This window comes from Lissotriton vulgaris, chromosome 2_1 (assembly GCF_964263255.1).
Source record: "Lissotriton vulgaris chromosome 2_1, aLisVul1.2, whole genome shotgun sequence".
NCBI lineage: Eukaryota > Metazoa > Chordata > Amphibia > Caudata > Salamandridae > Lissotriton > Lissotriton vulgaris.
The window spans coordinates 1,125,704,005-1,125,730,847 of NC_141687.1; positions in this window are offsets into that span (position 1 = coordinate 1,125,704,005).

Genomic DNA, 26,843 nt, shown 5'->3' on the forward strand with positions numbered 1-26,843 from the left:
CCTACTGCCAGTGCTGGATTTTGCCTTGCAATTATGCAAGAGGGGGGTGGCATTATCCCAGGGTTAGGCATCATTGTGCCATAGATGCCTGGAGCTGCAACCATTATGCTTGAGCTAGTTTTATTCAAATGGTAGGCACCATCATACCATGGATTCCCTTAACTTGCAAAGAATTATCCACATTATACCAGCGCCTGCTTTAGAATGGAAATGCAACAGTCACACGCATTCAGGTGAGGAAAAGTGTTCTTCTGATCGGCATCATTTGTACCTGGACTCCATTGTTTTTTCATTGCCATTTCGTGTCAAACACTTCCACACGACCCACCTGGTCGTTTCTGCTGATGCCTGAGGAAATTCTAACTGACACAACAAAAACCGTCTTGCAGCCTGCATTTATGCCCAGGAACTGTCGCACACCCAACCCCCCCTGTTCTTTGCAGTTCGACAGAAAGCCATGAGACACTCACGCCCTGTGTAAATGATTAGTTTTCCATCTTCTGCTCCCTGCCCGGTAAACATCCTTGACACTGTGATCAGGTTATCTGGACAATGGTCTGACTGCTGGCCCTTGATCAGGGTGATTGGACAATGGTTTGAATGACCGAGCTTTGATCAAGCTGATTGAACAATGACCTGAATGACCGTGCTTTGATCAAGCTGAGTGAACAATGATTCGAGTACCAAGCCTTGACCAGGTCACCAACTACAAACATCGTCTGGATCTGGTTATCAACTGCAAACACTGCCCTGATTGAACAATGGACTAACAGCCAAAAGACTGGAATGAAAAAGTATAAAAGGCTTGTAAGCTGCGGAGTAAAGCAGCAGCCTCCTCTGTCTTGTTTCTAACGAGCTTGGGACTCTGTTCCATAGCCCAGGCTATTTGAATAAATCTGGGTTCCTCCTGCAGACGAAGGCTCCTGTGTCTTCTTTTACTACGTATGAAGGGTAAGGAAGACTTGGGCAGTTCCCCCGCCGCTGAGACCCAGTAAGGGGGTTATTCCGGGTCTTCAAATGGTGCCCGAGCAGGAATTCCACGAGTACGAAGGTCAGGCCCAGTGGATGTGAGGAGGTGCACCGAGAGACTCCAACGGAGGCGCCCTACCTGAGGGATTCTTGCAATCCGGTAAGCCGAACAACATGCCTGCTATTCCTCCCCACCCGGTCTGGGCCACATGACCGCATCCTCCCTGGAGTCCCCTAGCAACTAATTTCTGGAGCAGGACACAGCCCTACGTCTGCAGAGGAGAACTACCCCTGTAAGGTAAGGGTGGACTGATCACCCACCAAGTCTGTATGAGTCTGCTGTTATTGACTTCTGCAAAAGCCAAGCAAGCGATGTGTTTTTAAAACCCGCTGGTGTCTGTTATCTGTTTACAAGCATGCCAGTCAGTAGTAAGTTTAAGAAATTATGTTGTTGTATGTGTACGCAGGACTTCCAGCTGGAGGCGGATTGTCCGCTTCCTCCAGAAGGGACCCCTGGCCATGCGATGTATGTTAAACATGGCCCTTCTGCCATAATAATTTCCTCATTCTGGGTAAAATATACAAAACAAAGTAACGCGTAATTACAGTGGCCACTTTATGGCTTCTTTAATTCCCAAGTTCTCGCCAACTTAGAGGAACAATTAATGAAAAGAAAAACGTGCCCGTCTATGTTTGAATCTGTCGGATTTTGGAGGAAAGAGATAGAGCAGAGAGCTAGAAAGCAGAAGGCTCAAGAAAGAAAACAGGAGCGTAAGTCAATGGCCGACCACGCCAGAGAAAATTTACAAAATCAAATCACAAAATCAGTAGAAATAGCCGATAGGGAGCATGGGGCCCGGGTACAAAAATGTTATCCAGCTCATGAGGAGAAAGGAAATGGCCATATGGAAGGGGGATAAGAAGGTGATTCCTTGCTTGATACCATGCTAGAAAGCCCTCCTGCATATGCCCCAATGTACCCTGCCCTGACACCTCACACCCCGCATGTCCCCCCACCACAGCCCACTCCTGCCCCCACTGCCCCTCTTACTGTTCTCCCTGTCACACAACCCTCCCGATTTTTCCTATGACAACGACCATGCCCGCTAACCCTGTCCTCACTGCGGGAATGACAACAAGTATCCATCCGCCCAACCCCTGCGGATTTACCCCTACACGCCATTTTCCTACTTCCCCATGGTCTACAGTTAAGCAGGATTTATATAAATTGTTGAATTCCCCCCGACTGGCCTCCTTGCGCTCTGCAGTGAGCTTTTCGTCCCTTCGAGAAAATGACCTACAGAAGCAACAGTGTGAATGTTGGATAAGTAACAGGAATATTTATGCCTTTAAAGAAATATGGTCCACCTTTTCCCAGTGGACGATTATGGAACAGATCACTTGGGCTGAATACATGTGAACGCTGGTCATGCAAAGATTCGGGAGTGCGCTTATGCAGATACCCACCGGATTAATGGACCTTAGGTCACAAATAAGAAGAGGCGATGTTCAGGGAGAGGGGATGTTTGGCGCTATGTCTGCTTTAACCCGTTGAACGCGGCTGGAATTCCGCTGCAGTGCGGGTGATTTATGACTGGGCGTGGTCAGGGCGACCCCCGGCCGTTCTCCGCAGACGCCCACCGTGACGTCAGGCGGCCGGGGGCCGTCCGACGCACGCAAAAGGTTATTGGCTTACCGTGATATGACCGCTTTTTCCAACACCCCTCTAGAAACAGCTATGCCAATTAGAGAGTCGGCCCCTGTCTTTGTTAACGCACTTACCGATGCCCCAAATAATGGCAGAGGGGCTGTTGAGGCACACTGGTGCAGGCTTTGGGTTCATGTTCCTTGGAAAAGGTCAGAAGTAATGCAGTTAAAAGGACAATTACCAGATCCCCGGAAGAATCCGGCTGCCTTTTACAGAGAATTAGGTCAGATTATATATGCAGGTACTCTCGTTCTTGAGGATATAGATTTACTTTTTGGTACAGTTGTCCCCACTGAAATTTGGGACAAGATTCGACATACTGACCATGAAGTGGCGTTGGGAGGTAAATGGGCTGACCTAGAGGATATGGAAGAAGCAAGGGTAGGAGGGACTAAAGCAGAAGCTGCCATCCTGACTTTGCCCGGTAAAATAATAATGTTTATGGAAACACTTTTGCCGGAAACTGTCATTAACTGGGATAAAATATACCCCTGTAGGCAGCGAAAAGATGAGAATGTGGCTGACCTCTTTACCCGTTTCATGACAGAATACAAGGGACATAGTGGTTTGGATCCCCGGACCCCAGGTTCTGGCCCAGTGTTTGTCGATAAGTTTGTCAACAACTTGCTTCCTGAGATCTCCGCCAGGCTTAAGAAATTTGAAAGTACGTGGTCTGCCCAAACTATGACTGGTATCTTGGCTATGGCACAATATCACCCGAATAGGGAGAATGAAGATAGAGACAAGGAAAGCAAGAAGGTTAGGGATCTTAAGACTAAGGCACTTCTGCAGCAGGCTTACCCTGCCTGAGGTCCCGATGCCCGCGGGATTTTCAGATCTCAAATGCAACCCCCCCCAGGGCTCGCCAGTCTACCCCCTCCAGCCCTCAACATATGGGAGCCCTCCAAACAGATCAGTGTGCTTATTGTAAGGGGTACGGCCATTGGATAGATGAGTGTCCCGTGTTAGCTGAAAACATCCAAACAGGGAAGACTCGGCCTCGCGCTCCCAGGGAGGGGAGGTCGACTAGGGACCATGGTCCGCCCCATGCACAGGATAAATAACGTAGGCCCAGGGATGACTCTCCCATCCGGCCACGCCCGGCCAATAGGTTTGATGGGTACGGAGCAACACGCACTTATTACAATGATAATTATGACAAAGTTGATGAGACAGGGTCCTACCAAGCATAGGACAGCCAGGAAAGGGGTATTACCAGAGTGCAAATTCCAGTTGATCAAAGGGGCCCGTATGTTCAAAAGTCAGTTGTGGGGAACAATCAGAATTCTCTTTTGAATACTGGGGCCACCAGGTCTTCTATTGCACGTCTGTCAGTCCCGGAGGCACCCCTTTCTGGCAATATGAATGTCTCCGTGGGTTTTGCAGGAACACCTGTGACGAGCCCTGTCTCTGAACCCCTCCCTCTCGATATTGGCCCTGCACATGTTGACGCTCTCTTGGTCCTTACTACAGGTTGCAGTGAAAACTTGTTAGGCAGAAATATACTGAAAGCTCTGTATGCGACAATATCATGTAGTCCCCAAGGTGTATCCCTAACAATTTCTCCCACTGCAGCTTCCTATATGTATCTGTCTGGTCCTCTCCCACCAGAATTGCAGTCTTTACCTTCCTCCATCCGGGCATCATCAGACACTGATGTAGGGTGTCTCAACATATCCCCCCATGAGGTACGCATTTAGCCAGGTGCACTTTTCCCCTGCGTCCTCAGTATTGACTACCCGCGGAAGGAGAAATGGCCCTTTTAACAATAATATCTGAGTTAATGGACAAGGGCGTTGTGGAGAAAACACGTGGCAATATCTGTAACAGTCCCATTATTCCTGTTCTTAAAAAGACCAATGGAGATGCTCTCTCCCCTAAATGATACAGATTTGTGATTGACCTGAGAGCCCTTAACAAAATAACAATCTCCCAATATCCTGTTGACCCCGACATTACAGCCCTCTTAACGATAGTCCCTTCTGATGCAACACACTTTTCTGTCATAGACCTGAAGAATGTTTTTTTCAGCACTCCTATACATCCTGACAGCAGAATTTTTTTGGCTTTCTCCCTTGGTGGGCGAGCTTTAGATTCTGCCGAGCCCCTCAAGGTTTCACCGAGAGCCCCAGTATCTATAGTCAAGCCCTCAAAAGTCAACTAGATTCCTTGGAAATCCCTGATAACTCCACACTATTACAATATGTAGATGACCTCCTCATTGCTGCAAATTCTACCCCATCATGTAAAGAAGCTACTCTCTGTTTGTTACGCCACCTTGCCCTCCATAATCACAAAGTCTCTTTGAAAAAGCTTCCGTTTTGTCAAGAGAAGGTGACCTATTTAGGTCATCTCTCAATGGAGAGAAGGCAGCTCACCGCTGATCGTGTAGCCGTTATCAATGCTATGACGGCCCCACGAACACAAAAGCAGGTGCGAGCCTTCATAGGCCTAACTTCATACTGTAGACAGTGGATTTCCAACTTTTCAGCCATGGTCAAACCTCTTCTTGCCTTCACCACTAAAGACATATAAGACAGTTCCTTTCCATGGACTAGAGAGCATGCACAGGCATTCCAATATTTAAAGAGGGCTCTGTGTACTGCTCCAGTCCTCGGTACTCCTGATTATAGTAAACAATTTATTTCTTTTTGTACATGAGATAGGCGGCTGTGCATGCGCTGTCTTGACCAAGATGTTCGGAGGTCTCCATCGGCAATGTGCCTATTTTTCAGCCACCTTAGATCCTGTTGCAAGGGCTCTCCCAGGATGCCTACGGGCGTCCACTGCGGCCGCCCTCATGGTACGTCAGATTGCGGGGATCCTCTTGAACTCCCCCTGACTCTGATGGTCTCCCATTCTGTAGATACCCTCCTTAATAACACCAAGACACAGTACTTCACTAGCGCAAGACTCAGAGGATATGAACTGACACTCTTTTACAGCCACATTAACATCAAGAGATGCACTGTATAAAACCCCACCACATTACTCCCTCTGGATACTCAGGATGCCCGCTTAGACCCACATGACTACATATTAAGGACAGAGGAGGAGACGAAGGGACGGGTTGACTTACAGGATACCCTGATAGCAGAACCAGAAGGTACACTGTATGTGGACGGATTATGTCTCAGAGGGCCAGATGGTAACACCTCAGCCGCCTACGCCCTCACACCATTAGGGCAAGTAGTATAAACAGCTCAGATTCTGCAGAGCTCTGGTCAAGCAGCATAATTAGTGGCCCTCACTAGAGCCTGTGAGTTAAGCAAAGGGATGACGGTAAATATTTATACTGACAGCCAATATTCCTTCGGGGTGGCCCACAACTTCGGGAGGTTATGGAAAGAAAATAATTTCCTTACTTCCCAAGGGACCAAGATTAAACATGGCCCCCTAATTCACTGATTGTTAGACTCCCTGACACTCCCCAGAAAGGTGGCCATTATAAAATGTAAGGCCCATAAGAAAGTGACAGATGATGTTGGGAAAGGCAATGCCCTGGCTGACCAGACGGCCAGACAAACAGCTCTTAGGAAAAGGGAAGGAATGTATGTAGGAGGTCCCACTAGGTGGGTGGCAGACGAGGGCATGGTTGAAAACACAGCACAGAGTGTGATTGATATTCAGTTCCATACTACTCCTGAGGAACTAAGGGTGTGGAAGGGGCAATTAGCAAAGGAGGGAATTGATGGTTGTTGGGTCCGTACGACTATGGAAAGACAATGGATGTTACCTGACAGTCACGTGCTACCAGTAGTTACGATGGCCCATGGTCCTGCTCAGATTAGTGCAAAAGGGATATGCAAACTGTTGGAACCTACATGGTACAACTCTAAGATACCAGCATATGCTGAAAAGCTGGTTAAAACATGCTTGAGTTGCCTAATGTATAACCCAGGAAAAGGCACAGTAACTCCTAAGGGAGGATTCTCTCCTCCTACCTTCCCTTCTGAAGTCCTCGAAATAGATTACACCCAGATGGACCGATGTACCAATTTGAAATATGTCCTAGTGGTGGTCTGTACCTTCAGCTGATGGGTGAAGGCCTACCCCGTCAAAGACTGCACCGCTATCACTACCCTAAAAATGCTATTAAAAGAGTACCTCCCACGATTCGGTTTGCCCCGCTTGGTCTGGAGTGACAACGGGACACACTTTACGGCTCAAATTATGGAATACATCTGTACAGCATTGGGTATAAAAAAAAATGTCATGCAGCTTACCACCCTCAGTCAGCTGGTCTAGTAGAGGTGTACAATGGCATCCTAAAAACGAAAATGGACAAAATAGTAGCCGAGACAGGTGTCACTTGGGTTGATGCTCCGCCCTTGGCCCTATTGTCTACAAGAACAACGGCCCACACCAGGATAGGGCTATCCCCCCATGAGATTGTGTTTGGGAGGCCTGCCAATGTATGGGGTGTCACGCGGCCTAAGAAACTGTCTGATGTTGAATACCCTCTATTAACTGATTATCTGTACAGTCTAACTAATACCTTTCGTACTCTTTATCTCCAGGTGCATGAGGCAATGCCTGACTAAAGCGAGGGCCCAGGACATGTTATCCAACCTGGTGATTGGGTCTTAATAAGGAACTTTCAACGGACTAGGAGCCTTGAGCCCCACTGGACACATCCCTGTCAGGTGTTGCTGACCACCTGCACCGCCGTGAAAGTATAAGGTCGGAAGAATTGGGTGCATTCGTCCCAATGCAGGCGTGTGCCTCTGCCCCTCCCCTATGATCAGTGGGTGATGGATGAACAAGGAGACTCAGAAACAGAAATAGTCCCGACGTTTGTCCCATTCAGTGATGCCAGACTGCATTTTACATCTACGGAAGCAGAGAGTGACAGCGCACTGAAAGGAAGGGTGGAACCATCCTTTAACTCTACTCAACATCAAGAACAATTGTTTCCCGATCATACTGTCCCTACTTTCGACCGATATAACTTGCGCCACCAAGGGAAGGCTTGCCCTTGACTTCACCAAGTGCCTTTAGGCTGTTGGGCTGTGATCTCCCCGTCTGAGAGTCGTGCTGGTGTGTCAGACTAAGGTACGCCCGAGGGCTCTTGGCACCTGCGCCCAGTGAAGCAACCACCAATCACAGACAGCCTCTAGAGGTCCCTGGCTTAGAACAATGGCTGCCGTCCAAAACACACGAATCCAGAAACAATACGTCAGTCTCCGACATAGTAAATGCTTCATGGCCACTGTGGTGACACTGTTTGTCTCCCTCATCCTATCTATCCTTGGTTGGCTGTCACTAATCTACCATTCTGTTACCTCACCAACTCCTACCCTGACTCCTGCAGAACACCAATATTTCACACTACCAGCCCCCGAATTACCCCACCGTGCAGAATTCTTCAATAACACCTTCATCCAAATATTGCATCATCAAATGCTGATCATGAACACTTCCAACTTCTGGGATTGTGGACTGATGCTGCATTCCATGATACACCTGTCCTATTCTTTCCCTACCCCTTTTCTATCTCTGAGTCTTGTCTTGCATGGTGGATGTTGATGCAGGAGGCCTACACTGTCAATGGTCCTGCCAATTCTGCCCTTGGAACATTTCGGGATAACTTCTGGCAGAACAGATCCGGCCATGCCAATGCTCCTTTTTTCCCATACCAGCTCATCCACATCGCTACTATCACCAGTTGAACTCGATGAGATGGTAGTATTCAACTCAACTAATCGACTAACATTTTCCAGATTCTGCACAAGAAGGATACTGCCTGATGAACGAGACACTGTGAATGTCATAAATGTGCAAGGCTGTGTCTTTATCCATGGCCTAGGGACTAAGAAAGCTGGTACCAGTGCTTGTGATATCAAAAAAGCTTTAACTCTACATCTCCTCCCAAGCTGGTGGCATTTCACCAACATCTATTTCATCTGTGGCACTGCCGCCTACACTTGGCTCCCCCATAACTGGTCTGGTACCTGCTATCTAGCCTTTCTCCTTCTACCAACGTATTCTACCCATGGGGGTTACCACCTGTTGATGAAGGGCGCTCTGCGCCGCTCACGTAGGGGCGTCATATCAGCCGAGGATACAGCAGGCCAGGAAACCGGGGACTTCTTTAAAGGTTTCCTTCCATTCTGAGGCCCCATGGCAAACAGTCGGGCTGTATGAGGACTGACCAGGGTCCTTGAAGCCGCCATCACAGTAACAGCTGATGCCCTCTCCAACATCCCTGCAGAGCTACAGGTGGACCGTCTTATAACGCTTCAGAACCGCATGGTCCTAGACGTCATCCTTGATGATCCTGGTGGTGTGTGTAAATTGATCGGCTCCAGCTGCGGCGTATACATCCCAGACAACACACCTACAGTGCACAATGCCATCCAACGTCTGCATCGCCTTTCTTCCGACATTCATCTGGATGAAGGCAACTGGTCCCTCACAGGCTGGATCTGGGGCCTCCTTTTCCAGTGGGGACGGAGGATCCTCATCTTCCTTGCCTTGGGAGTAACTGTCCTGGTCTCCTGCTATTTGTGCTTTCAGTGCCTGCGAGTGCTCTGTACAATGTGTGTCCAGACCATCAAGCCTCCACCCTCTAACATTCACAACACCAATATGATGATGATGCTCCAACAAGAAACCGATGGCCTTATGAACATTGACATTTCTTAAAGTGTTTGCCACTCAATGGCAAAAGGAGGGTCTGAGGAAAAGTGTTCTTCTGATCGGCATCATTTGTATTGGGACTCCATTGTTTTTTCATTGCCATTTCGACCATGAGGGCGGCCGCAGCGGACATCCAACCCCCCCTGTTCTTTGCAGTTCGACAGAAAGCCATGAGACACTCAGGCCCTGTTTAAATGATTCGTTTTCCATCTCCTGCTCCCTGCCTGGTAAACATCCTTGACACCGTGATCAGGTTATCTGGACAATGGTCTGACTGCTGGGCCTTGATCAGGGGGATTGGACAATGGTTTGAATGACCGAGCTTTGATCAAGCTGATCGAACAATGACCTGAATGACCGTGCTTTGATCAAGCTGAGTGGTGTTACCTAACTCGAGGAGAAAGTAAGTTTATTGCTTGATTAATTAAAATCTTTGCAGTACACACATCAATATAGAATTTATAAAAAGGATACATATGTATAACATAATTTCATATTAACTTAAAAACGTAATGAATATACTTTAAAATCAAATGATTTTCTAGTTAAAAATACATACAGTTTGTTTGCGGTAAAGTTATAAAATTTAAATAAGCTATTGATGAGTCCCCTTCTGGGGGTAACGCCAGTGTCCGTAAATCTCCTAGTCCATTGTGTGGTCGTAGACGACTGACTCAGGGTTGGGGCGTAGTGGGAGTCAAAAAGAGTTGCTGGATAAAAGAACTTGAGTGTGCAGGACTCTGCTCAGGCTGTGGCAAGAAGCTTCATCTGGGCGGTTTTCAAGAAGCGGACGAAGCTACAGGTTAATTTGACGTTGGCCCTGCTGAAACACGCCATCACTGCCTGTCTGCACAACTGGATATGCATTTCATTTATATGCGGTTTTAACAGTTCTCTCCTCTCCCGGTCTAGGTGTTTACATATGCATAGGAGATGCAGCATGTCTTCTTTTGTTTCGCCGCATAGTCGGCATTGTATAGATGTGAATGTACGTTTCCAGGGGGGCAAATGGGGTTTGACAGGAAGGATCCACATCCCCAGTGCCAAGAAGCCTTCCTTTAAGGGCCCGGAGAAGCTGGTGCCGAAGTACGGTTGTGGTGAGCATTTTAGATAGCTTTGTATCACGAACCAGCTATGGGCCCTCTTGTTTAAGTAAGTAAGTAATAGCTTTATTCGATAAAAACATATCATAAAAGCATTTACACATCTTTAAAAAACATTTTTACAACAATCAATGACATAAAAACAGTTCATATCCAAAACAGAATATTGGGTGGGTAGGCACGTTCACTGGATTAACAGTTTTCTTGCAGTTCTTAAACGCCAAGCCCAACCCAAAAATTTAGCCATGCAAGTGGAAAAGAAGGGTCTAGCATCTGTACGTAAAATACGCAGAGCTTCCAAGTGAGAACGAGTTCCCAGACTTCTGCAGATAGGCTTCAACCACCTACGTCTCGGGGCTACATAGACGCTGCATTCGAACAACATGTGGGACACAGACTCTACCTTTAAATCGCAGAAGGGGCAATGGGGTACAGTTTGAGCGGGCGGTTTCCAAGTGGACGTGAACTCACATAATGGAAGTACCCCCAACCTGAACTTAATGTACAATGCTCTGTCCCTTGGGCTCTGAATGGTGTCTAGGTAAGGTTCCCTTAGCGGTAGCTCCTTGGCTGACAAAAACAGGGCTACAGATTTACAATGGTTAGTACTACGGGCCCTCTCACTGTCCACCCATGCCCAATAGACCTTCTTTAGCTGTTGTTTCGTGGGTGCAGATTTGTTGGACCAAGCCTCTCCTAGGCCCAATTTGTAAAGCAGCTTTTTAACCTCCCTTAGCCAGATGATCTTATGAGAACCCGGTAACGACAAAATGTCGTTTAAAGCGTCTGCGTAGCTACTTAACTCCTGCACATTCCAAATTCTGGACCATAACAGGAGTGGGCGTAGTTTCGCTTGGTCGCAGATTGCCCGGGTACCTGCATCTATCAGCAATGGGATTGTTGGCGTGCTGTGGGGCAAACCCATTAGGTCTTTATGGAAGTTGTTCTCAAGGTGGGCCAGAGTGTCAACTTTTTGTGTGCCCCACAGCTCAGCACCGTAAAGTGCCGCGCTTACAACCCTTGCCCTATAGATATCTAGGGGGGCCCCAATAAGTTTTGATGGTGATGCTCGCTGCTCCTTGAGCAGCGCACCTGCCACCCTTTTGTGGGTAAGGAAGACTTTTTGGTGGTGTGCCTTCCAGCTCATGGTATCACTGATGCGTATACCCAGGTAATCAAATTCTTTCACGCGATCAAGTGGGACGGAATCCAGGACCGGGGGATAAACAGATTTTTTAGGCGGGTTAAGAACTAGAAACTTGGTTTTGCCTATATTTATGGCCAAGCCCCTTTCATAACAAAAGGTTTGAAAGCTGGAAAGCAACGATTGGATGCCCATCGGTGATTTTGAAATTAGGAGTGTATCGTCGGCGAACAGAAGCGTTGGGATCTTCCTTCCAGCCAGGGTAGGTGCATCTGATGGTTGTTGTAGAAGATGCTCCACCACTCCGTTAATATATAGAGAGAACAGAGTGGGGGCAAGCACACACCCCTGGCGGACGCCTCTGTCTACGGGGATACGAGATGTTTTCTCTCCCTGTGCACCCCATCTAATTTGGGCAAAATTCCTATCGTGAAATTTTACAAGCAGCGACAGCAAATAGGGGGGAAGGCCTAACCCATCGAGGACGTTCCATAGAAGCGTGCGTGGTACCAGGTCGAAGGCAGTCCGCAAGTCAATAAAGACTAAATACAGACTGCCCCCTCCCAGCACCACCACTTTCCAATAGATCATTAGAAGGCGGAACGTCTGCTCGATTGTGCCTGTTCCTGTTCTGAAGCCTGCTTGGAGATCTGACAGGATGTGATTTTCATCTGCCCACTCGATGATCCTGCCCAATACCACCTTCCCTGCTACCGTTTGAGAAGAGTCTAATAAACTATTTGGGCGGTAGTTCGCTGGGTCGTCCCTGGAGCCTTTTTTAAAAATAGGTACGACCTCAGCGCCCCTCCATGAATCAGGAAAGACTCCACCCAACATCACTTCATTCAAAAGTGAGGCAATTAATCTACTCCAAGTAGATGGATAGTTCTTAATTAGGTCTCCTGGGATTCCATCAGGTCCTGCTGCTTTGTTCGGGACAATGCATTGGATTGCTCTTTCTACTTCTAAGTTGGTAAATAGGCCATCATGGCACGGGAGGTTAATTGTAAAATCCATAGGTGGGCAAGCTACCTGGGCTGGGCCTGAGGAAGCAGAATACAGTTGCGAAAAGTGGTCAAACCATGCACCCCCTTCAATGTTACAAGTTAGCTGCTGGTCAATGGGCTTTTCCCTGGATCTTAATAGGTCCCAAAACCTCTTGGCATCCTTCCTAGTGCTGGCCTCTACTAGATCTCCCCAGAAGTTAAAATCATAAGTCTGTTTAGCTTCAGTTATTGTTTTTTTATAAAATTTTCTAGCAGCCCTGATAGCAACCGCATCTTTGGTCTTTAGTGTCTCGACAAGTTCCTTCTTGGCCTCACGACATTTTTTAGTATACCACTTGTCTGACTGTTTGGGCAATGATTTCGAGAAACCCCTTCGAGCGGTTTGGGGAACAATAAATAAGTCGCTCAGCGCCAGTACAGTCTCAGTGAATAGAGGTAGGATCTTGTTATCGTTTTGGCTCAAAGTGATCATCCGGGACTCCACCTCTTCCAAAATTGTCCCAGCTTGGGTCATCCTTGTATCATCGGCTAAGACTTTTGCCCATTTTAAACGCCTGCTACAGTTTGTGGGGACCACTTCATGATAGAATTTCCACTTATGACCGGTTAAGCCTTGCCTTCCAGCCTGCCAAGGGGATGAAATAGATAGCGATAAGGGGTTGTGATCGCTATCACCCGACACTATAACCTCCATATCTAGGTGGTATTGCCAAAGGTTGTAATTAAGCATGATATAATCAATCCTAGACGTGTGGTCTTGTCTGTTAGATGTGTGGGCACACATATGGTCAGATTTGGATCGGCCATTTGTCGGTCGCAAGTTATGCTCCATGCACAAGGCATTGATCTCTATTGCGTTTTGCGACCATTTTGGAATCGGGTCAAGATTCAAAATAGGAATACCTCTCCTGGTGTCCTCCTCAAAAGTGTCCAAAATATCTTCGCTGGCCAAGGGCTCGAAACAGCAGTTGAAATCCCCTGCAAGCATTATATAGGAATCTGCATCGCAGGCAGCCAGATTGCGGTTTAGACCTGTGGATGGTAGATGAGATGCACCGCCTTTGGCACCCCTCAGGTAGATGTTTAGACATTCTTTATCATTTTCGGTGGAGACAAGCTTTGTTGACTTGTTTACCAGGTCTTTTACATTCTTGAATGGGAGTCCTGACTTCCAAATGTTCTCCAGCGCTTAAAAGCTGATCCCTGATTGGAGGTAGTCTTTGGTCGGTGAGGTATTTTTCCTTGATATTTCTTTCCATAGGAATGAGTTCATCGAGCCCGCCTCTGCACTCTTTATTTGATACCAGCTTTTTACATATGCGGCCGTCCTGCTTTTTCTCTGGTTTGCTATTCCAAATTTGAGCCGCAGTTGGGCTAGGGAGGTGTATTTAGGAAGCTTGAAGATTATTCTTAACACTTTAGCAACCGTTTTGTTGAGGGTTTCTTCATCCATCCCTCGCATGGCCTCACTGCTGTATGTGAGCGAAGGCAGCAGCTTTGCGCGAAGCACTTCAAGGAGCGAAAGCAGGTTTGGTCCTGCTAATTTGCTTTTGAGATTTTTCAGGGTGATTGCTAGGATGGTTCCTCGTCTCTGAATCACCTCTTTTTGTTGATCATATGTCCCATTCTTATCAAAGATAATTCCTTGATATTTATAGTCATGGACGACTTCTAGTTCTCTCTCGCCCAGCTTCCATTTCACTTGCTTTTTTAGATTGCGCTGGTTTAGCACCATTATTTTTGACTTTTCTAGATTGATTACTAACCCGTTTTTTGAGGCGTGGTTGTTCGTGGTGTTGAGCAGATGTTGTAGGCCGACTGGGGTTTGGCTGATTAGAATCAGGTCGTCGGCGTACAGTAAGTTTGAGAGAGGAAGGCCTCCCAGGTTTGGTGCATGATGGTTGCAGTTATCTAGGTCAGTTGAAAGATCAGCCACAAAGAGGTTAAATAGAGTGGGAGCCAAAACGCAGCCCTGCTTTATGCCTCTGGAGGTTGGAATCCGCCTGGATACGATTGTACCACTCCCCAGTTTTATTTGGACCCATGTATCGGAGTGTGGTAGGATGAGTTGATTCAGACGTGTGAGTGATATTTCCCATCGTGCTAGCTTAGACCATAGCTTTCCTCGATCTATGCTGTCAAAGGCTGCTTTGTAGTCGATAAAACAGACAAATAATGGTTTTCTTGCTGCTTTTGTGGAATCATCTAAAAGGGAAAGAGCCAGGATGTTTATGGTGGTTCCCAGGTTTTCCTGGAAGCCTGTTTGGTTAATTGGAATTAGGGACTTTTCCCTTGCCCATTCCCGGAGGTCGGCTAGAATAAGTCCTGCGTAGTACTTAGCCTCGATTTCAATGAGGGCGATGAGCCTGTAGTTTTTTGGATCACTTTTACAGCCTTTTTTATAAATAGGCGAGAGGATTGAGCCTTTCCAGGATTCTGGGATTGTTCCTGTTATAGTATGTTGCCAAAGAGCTTTAGTAATGCGCCAGACCAATACTTTCCATCTTGTTAGTATAACAAAGGAGGCAAGCCTTTTGGCCCGGGGGCACCCTCTTGGTGGCTTTGCTGTATTCTGGCCTCAATCGTTTTTAGGGAGGAACTAGTTGGTAGGTTATTCCTATAAAGGGGGGCAGAGATGGAGCCGCGTAGGGCTCAGCTGGGTTTTGCAGGTTGCTTTGGGGGCCTGCGTTAAAGTAGTATTGAAAGGTAGGTTGTCCAAACATCCTCCATTATATGTGAGTTGATCCTGGGTGCCAATGGATTTTCGATGCTCTTGACCGTTTGCCAGAATCTGGCGCTGTTATTCATTTTGGCGTCATGAAGTAGTTTAGCCCAGAGTGATTCCTTGAATTCCTTTTTTGCACGCCAGATGATTTTCTTTTTCCTTATTCGAAGTTTCCTTAGTGCATCTACGGTGGCGGCAGTTACGCTGATTTGGCGAATAGAGCGGATTGCTCTGTTTATATCGCCCCTTAGTTGTCTTAATTCGGCATGCTCGCTTGATGACAAGTGGGTGCACTGGCATATTCCTGCCCAGTTGCTTCGTTCTGGCTGAGGCTCTTTTTGCACTGGTTGGGTGACGACAGGTGAGGCTGGTTGACCTAGAGCTTTGGTAAATATTTCCCATGCGTGGACGGTGTACCTTCGATGAGTTTGATTTCTTCCCACATTGTTTTTGCTGCAGCTGATAGCTTTTCTGAGTCACGTATTTTACATCGAATTCTCTTATGTTGGTATCATGTGGTCTGACAGGGATCTGAATTTGTGTATGTTATGGCAGTGCCATGGAAATCTAGAATGAGTTCTTGGGGCTGATGGTCGCTGTGATCGGAGACCCCAATACTGAAGTCTTTTACCAAACCAAGAAGTGGGAGGGCAACAAAGGTATAGTCAATTGCGGTGTTAGCCGTGTTTCTGTGGAAAGTTGGGGCTTGAGGTCTGTCCCCTGGCATGCGGCCGTTTAGTGCTACCATTGAGAGACTTTCCAGTTCTCTGTGCAGATCTTTCAAGATTTTTGTTGGTTTGCCCCATTTGTAGTTGTCCTGGGAGACGATCCCACATGCTCGATGTTTATCGTCCTCTAGGTACATGTGGAAATCTCCTGTTAGGATATAGCTCGAGCTTTCGTCCTCCGTTATTAACTGGGTAAGTTTGAGTAACAACTGCTTGGCACTGGTCCTCTTACCCTGGGGGTGGATATAAGTGTTTACCAGAGTTATGCGTTGTTGGTTGGTTTGGCCCCGCATTTCAAATTGAATTGCCATTATTTCAAGGGATGTAGTGTTTTTGCTTGCGTACTCTTTCCCTGCGGTTATAGCTGCAATCGGGGCGTAAATGGTTAGTCCACCTTTGCGGTGGCCATAGTTCGATTGTTGAGCTGCAGGGAGGTGGTAGGTCTTGTAGCCTTGGAGATGTGAGGGGTCCTCCAGCCAGGTTTCCTGTAGGAGAACTATATTAAACTTTTGAAAGTATAACAGTAGTGATGGGTCATTGATGTTGGACCCGAGGCCGTTGATGTTCCATGAGAAGAGTTTTAAGTTTCTTTCCTTGGTTCCCTGTTCAAGATTCGGTCATGGATGATCAGTTCTGGAGTTTATTGTTTTGGATATCCAAGACCAGTCAGTTGGGGGGTGGGTTTCTTCTAGCCTCCTACCCCTCCTGGCTGTGAGGCTGGGTCCATCGGGGCCTGTGACCGAGGTGCTGCGGGTTCCCTTGAGAAATGTCTTGGTTTGATTTTGTTCAGTCAAACTACTTAATAGTCTCTTATTGGAGTCAAGTTGATATTGGACCAGCGGGGTCGGGTACCCAACTGGTTGATGCTGATACATTCGGATCCCCCAAGCTTCTAGTTGTGCGTCTTGACTGAGAATTCGTTCTACTAGCTCCGATGTTGCCCATTCGGTCTTGGTAGCCTCTTGGTCCAAGAGATGCTTGAAAGTTTCAAATTCTACGGACAGCAGGTCATGGGTTTTTATCCCAGCCAGACTTCTGATTGCTTTTAGAATGTGGAGGATGTTGCCACGATTTAAGATGTCCCTTCTGCCTTTGGACTTGTATTCTGGAATAAACAAAATTGTTTGTGAGGTTGCTTGTTGACGTTGGTTTGCTAAGTTGCTGCTGCATAGGAGCTTGCGGCCTGGTTCTTCGGTCTGGACATTCATTTGGATTTTTTCTATTTTATTTTCGGTTCCGTAAGTTTGCTCCCAGTGGTGTAGTTGACCATCTGTATTGGTTAGAGGGGTTGGAATTGCTTCAGTTGTTGCTACTGAATTTAGTTGCACAGTTGCCAATTGATGTTGAGTAGTATCACAAACTAGTGGGAGTCTATTCCTTTTTGAGTCGTCGCTTCCGTTTGTGCTAGACTTTTTACTGCAAGTCACTTTATCCTGAAAATTTGTTAGATGTTGATTAAGGTTCTTGAGGGAGTCATCTACCACTCGTACTTGGCTTCCTGAAGTCTGGATGGTGGTTGGGCCTTGGCCCAGCTGTTGGTTTATTGGCATGCTGGATTCTTTAATCTCCTGCTGAAGGGCATTCTGGGTGTTTGGTACAATCTGAAAGTATGATTTTATAGATGAATTCTTATACCTCCCTTTCCTCCTTTGTTTCCTTCGTTGCTGGAGGATTGTCCTTTGTTCTGCTCAGCTTTGCCTTCTAAAATTGTGGCTTCCTGTATTGTTGGCTGGCTGGCGGTTGCTGCTGCTGATTCGGGATGCTTGGCCTCAACACTCCTAGGAGGTTTCAAAGGGAAGGAGTTGGATGCTTTATGGGAACTTTTTGTTCCAATTTCCGGATATTGGCCAGCCTTGTAGGGAGTTTGGGCCGTCGGGTATGATACTTGTAATGTAATGTAATGTAAAAAGGGACTTGCTAAAGCGCACTGTGGCCAAGCGGCTTCCTTTGTTCTTTCCTCTTGACCTTTCCTGAGGCTAAGAGAGTTACAGGTGGTGGGTGGATTGAGGTCTTGGGTGACTGATTCTGACACCCCTTTAAGAGTCCTTGTTTCGGAGACGGTTTGGCTATTGGCTACTAGTCCTCTAATTCTGATGTTCGCACTATCGAACTCGGGCTTTATGCTAGAGCCAATGGTTTTCAGGTCGGTGAGGAGGTCGCTCATTACTGTGGGTAATGGGGCAATTTTTCCCACGATTAGATGGCAGGTGCAGCTTGGTGGAAGTATAGTTGGGCCTTTTCAATAAAGGTATTCATGTCTGAAAGCTTGCTATCAATGCTGGTAACGTATAAAGAAAGCAAGGCAGTTGAGAATGTTAAGCTGAATATCCATTTTGTCTGAATGATATTCCAGAGCCTTGGTGGATAGTTGCATGGTGTTTAGAAGTGAAGTCCATATTCCTGATTCGCTTAGCGGAGTGTTAGCGTCTGCCTTTTTTGAAAAAGTTCCCGTTCCTTCTGGGGCCACTTCCTTCTTTTCCTCAGATTTGTAGGTGGTGACAAGATTTTCCCATTCTTACTTTGTGAGGGAAGCAGGATTGATGCTTCCTGGAATCATGTCGCCCGGATCGCCCTCCATGTTGATCGTTGTAGGGAGGTGCTTAGGTAGGGGTGCCTCGGAGTGAGGTTCCTCCGAAGTGGAATTTGAACTGTTTCAAATGGGTAAATGATTAGCTGTCGGCTGTGGAAAGAGTATGTCTTTCTTCTGGTCTTTATGCTCCTGATCGTGATTGTGTTTATTGGTTTTACTGGATTTATAGTTGCAATCAATGGAGTTGAAGAAATATGATTTCAGTGTTTGTAGGGAAATTGGCTCCCTGGCTTCCGTTGTGTTAGTCTTGTCTTCAGATGGGAGGGTCGGGTAACCTGTGAAATGAAATACTTCTGACACTGCAGGAAAAGAAACAGGGAGTCCCATAAATCGGGGAGGGCTTATATGCTGGTGATGAAGTACTACGATTTTAGGCTCTAATGGCAGCCCAGATGGATCTGCTGGTAATTCTATTTCATTTACCTGATTTGACTGGGGAGCTGGTAGAGCTGGTGAGTCTAGTAGAGCTGATGAATGCGTAGTTTCGTCGCCTGGCCGGGCCCCTTCTAAGGCGCCCTCTGGTTTTTTTTCAAAGTTAGTTATGGGGGTGTAGTAAATATTGTTGGTCTTGTTGCGTCTGTGAAGGATTCTGTATTTGATTTGGTCAATGCTTTCAGGTTGTTGTTTCTTCTCTCCCCTGGTTCGGTTGATAGAGTGGGCAGACCGGGATCGATTTCGGGAGTGGCCGGTAAGGCTAAGAGGTGACCAGGTACCCCTTCTGGTAACTGGGGATGCAGCGGGGAGGGAAGCTTAGATTGGTCGCAGGTGTTGAGATGGAGTAACGCACCTGCGTCTTTGATGAAGGAAAATTTGGAATAAATTTTAGGTTGAAATTATTTTTTCCCCTGGGGGGCAGAGTGCTCCAAATAGACCCTTTTCCTACCTCTCTTGAGTCTTGCGCTAAGTCTACTAGCAGGATATCTGGCGTTCCTGAGTTAGCGGCGATAGCCGCACGGGAGATTTTCTCCCGTCCAGACGGGGCGGTCAGGGTGATCCGAGTTTGAGAGTTGTTTTCACACAACTCGTTTGCAACCATAGAGTTCCTTGTTTTCTTTTCTCTGGTATTGGTGGTGGGGGTTGTGACTCACCTCACCCTACCAGACCTCATTGTTTGCTTGGCACCCTGTGCAATGGATTTGGTTAGGAGAATTGGCGGGTCTCGTGTGATATTTGTGATATTTGTGGGGTATTTCTAGAGCGCGACGTTCGCTCCGGAGGGAGCATCTTGGCGCTGGGGATCCCAAATGAACCAGTCCAGGAAGAGTTAGATGGAAGCTTTGGCAGAATCGTCAGGGAGATTAAAGATCCATGTCTTTAGAAGCTTTCTAAAGGGTTTTTCCTGGGTTTGTTGTCTGAGGGTTTTAGGCAGTTTGTTCCAAGCTTTAGTTGCAAGGAAACTGAGGGTCTTCTCACCCTTCGTTTTCAGATTGTATTTGGGGGGAAGGATGAGGTTGTCGTGGGTCGAACGAAGGTGACGGCTGGGCACGTAATGGGGAAAGCGGTTGGTGAGGTAGTTAGGGCCTGTTTTATTGTAGGCACGAAAGGCTATAATCAGGATTTTGAAGAGAATCCTCTTGTGAAGGGGGAGCCAGTGAAGTGAACGAAGTGCTGCAGAGATAGAGGATCTGCGTGGTAGGCCCAGGACAAGACGGGCAGCAGTGTGTAGTATGCTCTGCAGTTTTAGGATGGTGCTCTTTTTGGCACCTGCGAGCAAACCGTTGCAGTAGCCCAGTCGCGAGATTATGAGTACTACTGTCACTGTTTTTCTGGCATCGATGGGGAGAAAGTCGAAGAATTTTCTCAGGGATCTGATCGTTCCGAAGCATTTGCCTGCGACGGTTCTGGCATGCTGATCAAAGGAGAGATCGGAGTCAAAGATTACGCCGGGATTCCTGGCAGACGACACTGTCTCGGGGGGGGCAACAGAATTATCCGGCCACCAAAGTGCTGGACAGAAGGAGATATTTGTACCGATCGGGAGGATCTCCGTTTTACTTGAATTGCATTTCAAGTGGTTATTTTCCATCCATCGAAATACTTCGGTCAGGCAGTGTTTCAGATTGAGTTCGCCTTTGGTGGAAAGTTTGTCCAGTGGTACAATGAGTTGTGTGTCATCGGCATACGAGGTGACAGGTATGCCGAATGACTCTATCAGATTAAGGAGAGGGATGAGGTAAATGTTAAAAAGGAGGGGGCTCAGGATGGATCCTTGCGGGACACCTGAAGAGACGAGTTTGACTTTGGAGTGGAATGGGCACGAAGAGACGGTTTGCGAACGATCGGAGAGAAATGACTTAATCCAGGATAGGGCGGAGTCAGAGATGCCAATGTCTCTGAGTCTACTGATGAGGATGGTATGGGAGATGGTATCAAATGCCGCCGTTAGGTCGAGAAGGATAAGGATGGAATTTTTTCTCTGATCTTGTAGGGTTTTTATAGTGTCAGACAGTTCGATGAGAGTGGTTTCTGTCGAATGCTTGGGGCGGAAACCGGATTGTTGGGGATGGAGAAGGTTGTTGTCATCCAGGTAGCGTTTCAACTCGTTATGGACCAGCAGTTCCGTAATTTTACCCAAGGCCGGGAGTAGCGAAATTGGGCGTAGGTTGGTTAGATCCGTCGGGGGTTTATTTGCCTTCTTCATCAGGGGTTTGACGATTCCTTTTTTCCAACGGCTGGGTACTAAGCCAGAGCTAAGCGAGGAGTTGATTAGGTTGTTGATTATCGGGTTAACCACGTCGATTAATTGGTCAAGTATCTTGGGGGGACAAGGATCAGATGGGGCGCCGGATTTGCAGGCAAGGATGGCTTTTTTCGACTGTTCAAGAGTGACAGAGGAGAAGCAACTTAGCGTGCAGCCTTGAGGGACCAATGGGGGGGGCACAGGAGGAGTGACAGGGGGGGGAAAGTTAATTTGGGTCGAGGCGATTTTGTCCTCGAAATAGTCAGAAATTTGGTCACAAAATTTCTGGGAAGGGGGGATTTCAGGCAAGAGTGCCTTTGGCTGCGTGAATGATTTGACTATCTCGAACAGCACCTTTTGTTTTTGGCCTGCGTTTTTTATGGCGTTGACGTAGTAGTTTTTTTTTGCCAGTTTTATTTCCGAGAGGTAGTTTTTCCTTGTGGCGATATAGGAAGTACGATTTGTAGCCTCGTATGTCTTTCGCCATTTTCTTTCTGCCTTTTTACATAGCAGATGCGCATTTGCAAGTTCTGATGTAAACCAGGGGGCGTTGGTTTTGGTTTTGCCCCGGGAGGTGCGGGGGCGTGAGGGCGGGATTCTGGATTTAATTTCTTGAGTGATCCAGTGTGGAAAAGATCGGCGTCAGTATCGACATCGCCGGAGAGGATGGGAGCTTGAGTTTGCATTGAAGGATTAAGAGTGATGTTATCCTGAACCTTTTTCCAATTGATGTGAATGTCAGGGTGAGAAGCAGCTTTGTCACGGTTGGGTAGATTTTCGCTCAGGATGTGAAATGGGATCAGGGAGTGATCAGACCAGATCTGAGGCGAGGGGGGTAGTGTGATCAAGGAGGGAGAATTAGTGCAGACTCCGTCGAGGGTGTGACCTAGAGAGTGTGTGGGTGAGGTGACGAGTTGCTTAAAATCGAACATATCGAGGGTTTGTACGAAATTGATGGTTTGAACATCTGTTTTCGATTCTAGATGGAGGTTAAAATCACCAAGGAGGGTGAGGAATGGGTATCTGAGAGAGAGTTGTCCTAAGGAATCGTACAGAGAGTCGAGGAACTCAGATGCGTTGCCGGGTGGGCGGTATATGAGTCCACCTGAGAACGAAGTGTGTTCGTTCAATTTGATGGAGAAGCCTAGTCCTTCCATCTTTTTTAGAGGCTCTAGACTAAAGGTGTGGCACGGGAGGGTGTCTTTAAGGATGATTGCAACACCGCCGCCTCGGCCCTTGGCTCTATCTTCCCTGAAGAGTGAATAGCCCCGGGGAAGGGCAAAAGCAATATCAGGGTTACTATCTGCTGTCAGCCATGTCTCAGTTATCATGAGGCAATCGATGTCGGACTCCAAGATGAGGTCGTGTATATCTTGGTTGTGCTTGCACATGGAACGTGCGTTGATCAGACCGCCTTTGAAGGAGGGCTGAGGGGCTTGTGGAATATAGGCTGATGGGACAGCTGAGGGGAGTCCAGTGGACCAGTGGCAGTGTATGCAACTGACTGGGCCTGAAAGTGCAGCTGGGTCGAATATACATGGACACTGCTTAGTGACCTGTAGTTGAAGGAGGTCGCTAGGTTGGTAGGTGATGTGGGAGGGAAAAAGGGCAGAGTTTCCTGCGCCTGTCGCGGTCTTGTCGCGGACGGGCGCAGACGGGCTTGCCTTAGGCGCTCCCGCTGCGCTCGTCCGCTGCGCGTCCTGTACAGGCACATTTGTAGGAAACAGAGGGGGGTGTGGCCTCAGAAAGGGGCGGAGTCAGCGTGCACGCCGGTGGTGATGGCGGCGGCAGGCTAAGAGAGAGCTGGGAGGGGCGCGAAGCAGCTATTACCATCAGCTGTGCGTGAGGAAGAAATGCGAGCGCTACGTGAAGTATAAAGTATTTTTTAAAAGCAAATGAGCAAATTGTGACACCACACAGAACAAATTTTTAAAATAAACAAAGTACCTCCAGTTCCCGGCTTCCGCCTCAGGACTGGGTCAAAGGTTTCTGGTTGCCGCAATTAGATCAGCGGTTTATATAATGAGATCGGGGGGCGTGGCCTCAGAAAGGGGCGGAGTCCGCGTGCACGCCGGTGGTGATGGCGGCGGCAGGCTAAGAGAGAGCTGGGAGGGGCGCGAAGCAGCTATTACCATCAGCTGTGCGCGAGGAAGAAATGCGAGCGCTACGTGAAGTATAAAGTATTTTTTAAAAGCAAATAAGCAAATTGTGACACCACACAGAACAAATTTTTAAAATAAACAAAGTACCTCCAGTTCCCGGCTTCCGCCTCAGGACTGGGTCAAAGGTTTCTGGTTGCCGCAATTAGATCAGCGGTTTATATAATGAGATCGGGGGGCGTGGCCTCAGAAAGGGGCGGAGTCGTGTCTCAGGTGATTCGTCCTTTGCAACTATTACATCCTTTCCTGCCTTTCCCCTAGTGGCTTCCTGGGTGTTGATGTTTATTTTGTACTTTTGCGCTTCCTCCCAAATGACAATGGGTTGGCGATTTTTAACAGTGATACTGATTGCAATGCCGACAATTTGGGTTGGGTGCTGGGGACTGTTAGGGTCTGCTGGCTGAATTTTAAGCAGAATTTTAAGCAGTTAGGCACAAAGTTGGAATAACTATTGGGTCCTCTATGTTGCCTTCGGGGGACCACCTTTGGCTTTCTTTTCTCTTTGGGTTTTGAGAGATCTTTATGTTGATAAGTAGGTCGCAGAAAGGTGGTTGACGGTTGAAGATTGTTGGGGGCTGCCTGCCTCTCTGGGTGATGGTTGCCTGGTCTCTTAGGCAGCCCTCCTTATGCCTTATAAATGAGTGGGGGGGGCAGGGAGAACCAAGAACAGGAACAGGGTACAGAGACCAGAGTACAGGGGGTGGGTGCCTCTCTTACCCAGTGCTTCTCGCCTTGCCACGCAGAGCTGCTCAGTACAGAGTTTCAGAGATTCAGCGTAAAGAGTTTGTGGTCGCCGGTCGCAGCTCGCAGCTCATGGGCCTCCCCCTGCGGTCTTCCCGAGCTCCGGAGCTCCCGTACTCTGTCTCTGTCACCCTTGCGGCAGAGGGGGCAGAAGGAAAGAAAGGGGGAGAGACTGCGTAGTTAGTAATGCAGCGAGAACTGCTTGTGAGGCTCCTCCGTGGCGCAGCTCTCTCTGAGTCATGAGCTCCGTCTGGCTCTGCTCTGTCCAGCTCAACAATGCCAAAGCTGCTGCCAAAGCACCCCCGGCCTCCAGTACACAGTCCTCAGCTGCAGCCGCCAGCCGCGGCCTCTGCCCCCCTTGCAGAATGATGCGTGAAGTAAGGCGGGCGTGGGCACCAAAAGGGCGTGGGGGGCGGCTTACCCCGTACTGGCCTTGGGCTCGTCCAGATGCAGCCCCTGAAGGCGTCCTCCTGGGCACTGCAGCGCCCGCCGCAGTTCAAGGGTCACGCTCCAGGGGGCAAAAACAGCTTGCACCTTCCTCCCTCCGCCGGGTGCTTGCTTGTAGCTCACTGGCACCGCTGGTGAAAAATCCGCCCGCGTGCAGGTCAGCGAGAGCGTCGTGAGCGTCGGGAAGGCAGGCAGGCAGGCTGGAGGGTCTGGGGCCGTGGCGTCTCCCTCGTTCATTCGCTAGTCGTTCTGTGAATCAGCCGCACATTACGGACAACTCAAGGAGTCTCCGCCTTTGCCCACAGTTCGCTTCGAGCTGAGTGAACAATGATTTGAGTACCAAGCCCTGACCAGGTCACCAACTACAAGTACAAACATCGTCTGGATCTGGTTATCAACTGCAAACACTGCCCTGATTGAACAATGGACTAACGGCCAAAAGACTCGCATGAAAAAGTATAAAAGGCTTCTAAGCTGCGGAGTAAAGCAGCAGCCTCCTCTGTCTTGTTTCTAACGAGCTTGGGACTCTGTTCTATAGCCCGGACTATTTGAATAAATCTGGGTTCCTCCTGCAGACGAAGGCTCCTGTGTCTCCTTTTACTACGTATGAAGGGTATGGAAGACTTGGGCGGTTCCCCTGCCGCCGAGACCCAGTAAGTGGGTTATTCCGGTTCTTCAAAGGCATGCACACCCATACTCTGGCGCACGCAGTCTCACTAACTGTATTAAATGTAGTTAATCTGCGAGGCTGCAGTGCGTGTGGTGCAAGCTGCAGCCCCTCTCCCTCTTGGTGCCTACAGCATAGCAGGAGGTATGGGGTTGAAAATGCAGAGCTTGGATTCTAGCTAGTCACTTTGTGGTTTAAGACGTATAGAGGTTGGCTGTTATTTAGGCATCTATTTTAATATTTGAGGAACCCCCTTGAATCGGCTGCCCTACTGTGCCTTGTTCTGTGTTTTGTTTAAACTTGTATGCAAGTAAAATATGATTGAAGATTATTCCTCTTGATGCTGATTTTTAAATTTAAGGCTGAATTTTTCTCTTTACTGTTCAGAAACCCCTTACGTTCTTACAGTCTAAAGCTACATTACTCTTCCACTCGGGTGGTTTGTCGCAGGTTTTCTGCCATTGCAATGAATGGAAATGCAGCTCTTTGATAGTTAATAGCTTACTGTTCTATATTAGAATTTAAACTTATAAACTGCAAGTAACAAAAGTGGCAACATTTCCCCACCCAATGAACAGTGCTCCAGTTAAGAATCTTTAGTAAAATCTTATTATGGTACCACCTTTGGGGGCATAATATCAAGAACGGCTTTAAATTATCGGCGCTATGGCGGCAGGAACCTGCTGCTAAAGCGGCTATAATGGGCTTGATATTATGCCCTTGAGAATTCCAATAGAAGCCCAGGTTCAAACCAGAACATGGGCTTCTATTGGAATTCTCAAGGGCATATTATCAAGCTCATTATCGCCGCTTTAGCGGTAGTTTCCTGCTGCTAAAGCTGCGATGATTTTAACGCCATTCTTGATAATATGCCCCTTGGAGTCTTGTGCTTTTCTAAACCTTAAGTGTACTTGCCTGTGTAACCAAGTCATGTCATGGCGTGTTTATCCAATTTGCAAACTGACCTTAAGGCCCTTAACATGGCATTGTATGTGTGAAAATGCACCATCTTTTCACTTTTTTAAGTAAACGTTTGGAGTGACATTTGGCGCTGCACACGCGCGTGGTCTGGTTCCTGGTGCTGCACACGTGCACGGTTTTGTTCCTGGCGTACATAGTCATGGTTGCAGCGAACAGAGACCCTCCACAGGGGTAAAAAATTAGAGGGAATATTGATTCTAGCTGTTGCTGGTGATGGTATTGTTGATGGAAAACGATGGGCTTTGTGAAACCCCGCTGGTGATTGTCAAGTTAGAGTTGAGAGATATTTTCAATGTTGCCAGTTACTAACCTTGTCAAATGAGAACAGTGTGCTTAATAAACTGTAGATGGCCATGTTAGCCGTGAAAGGTGTGCATAATGTTGCCAGTGTTGGTCATATTTTGGAAATTACATGAACAATTATGTCAATAAAGCTTGTTTTAGAGAAGAAAGATACGTTCAATGTTGCTTGTTAGAGTAATAATCTTAATAGAGAGAGGGATTTGAATAAGTTTAGAAGTTATGGCATGTTATAGAACATAGACATTTATA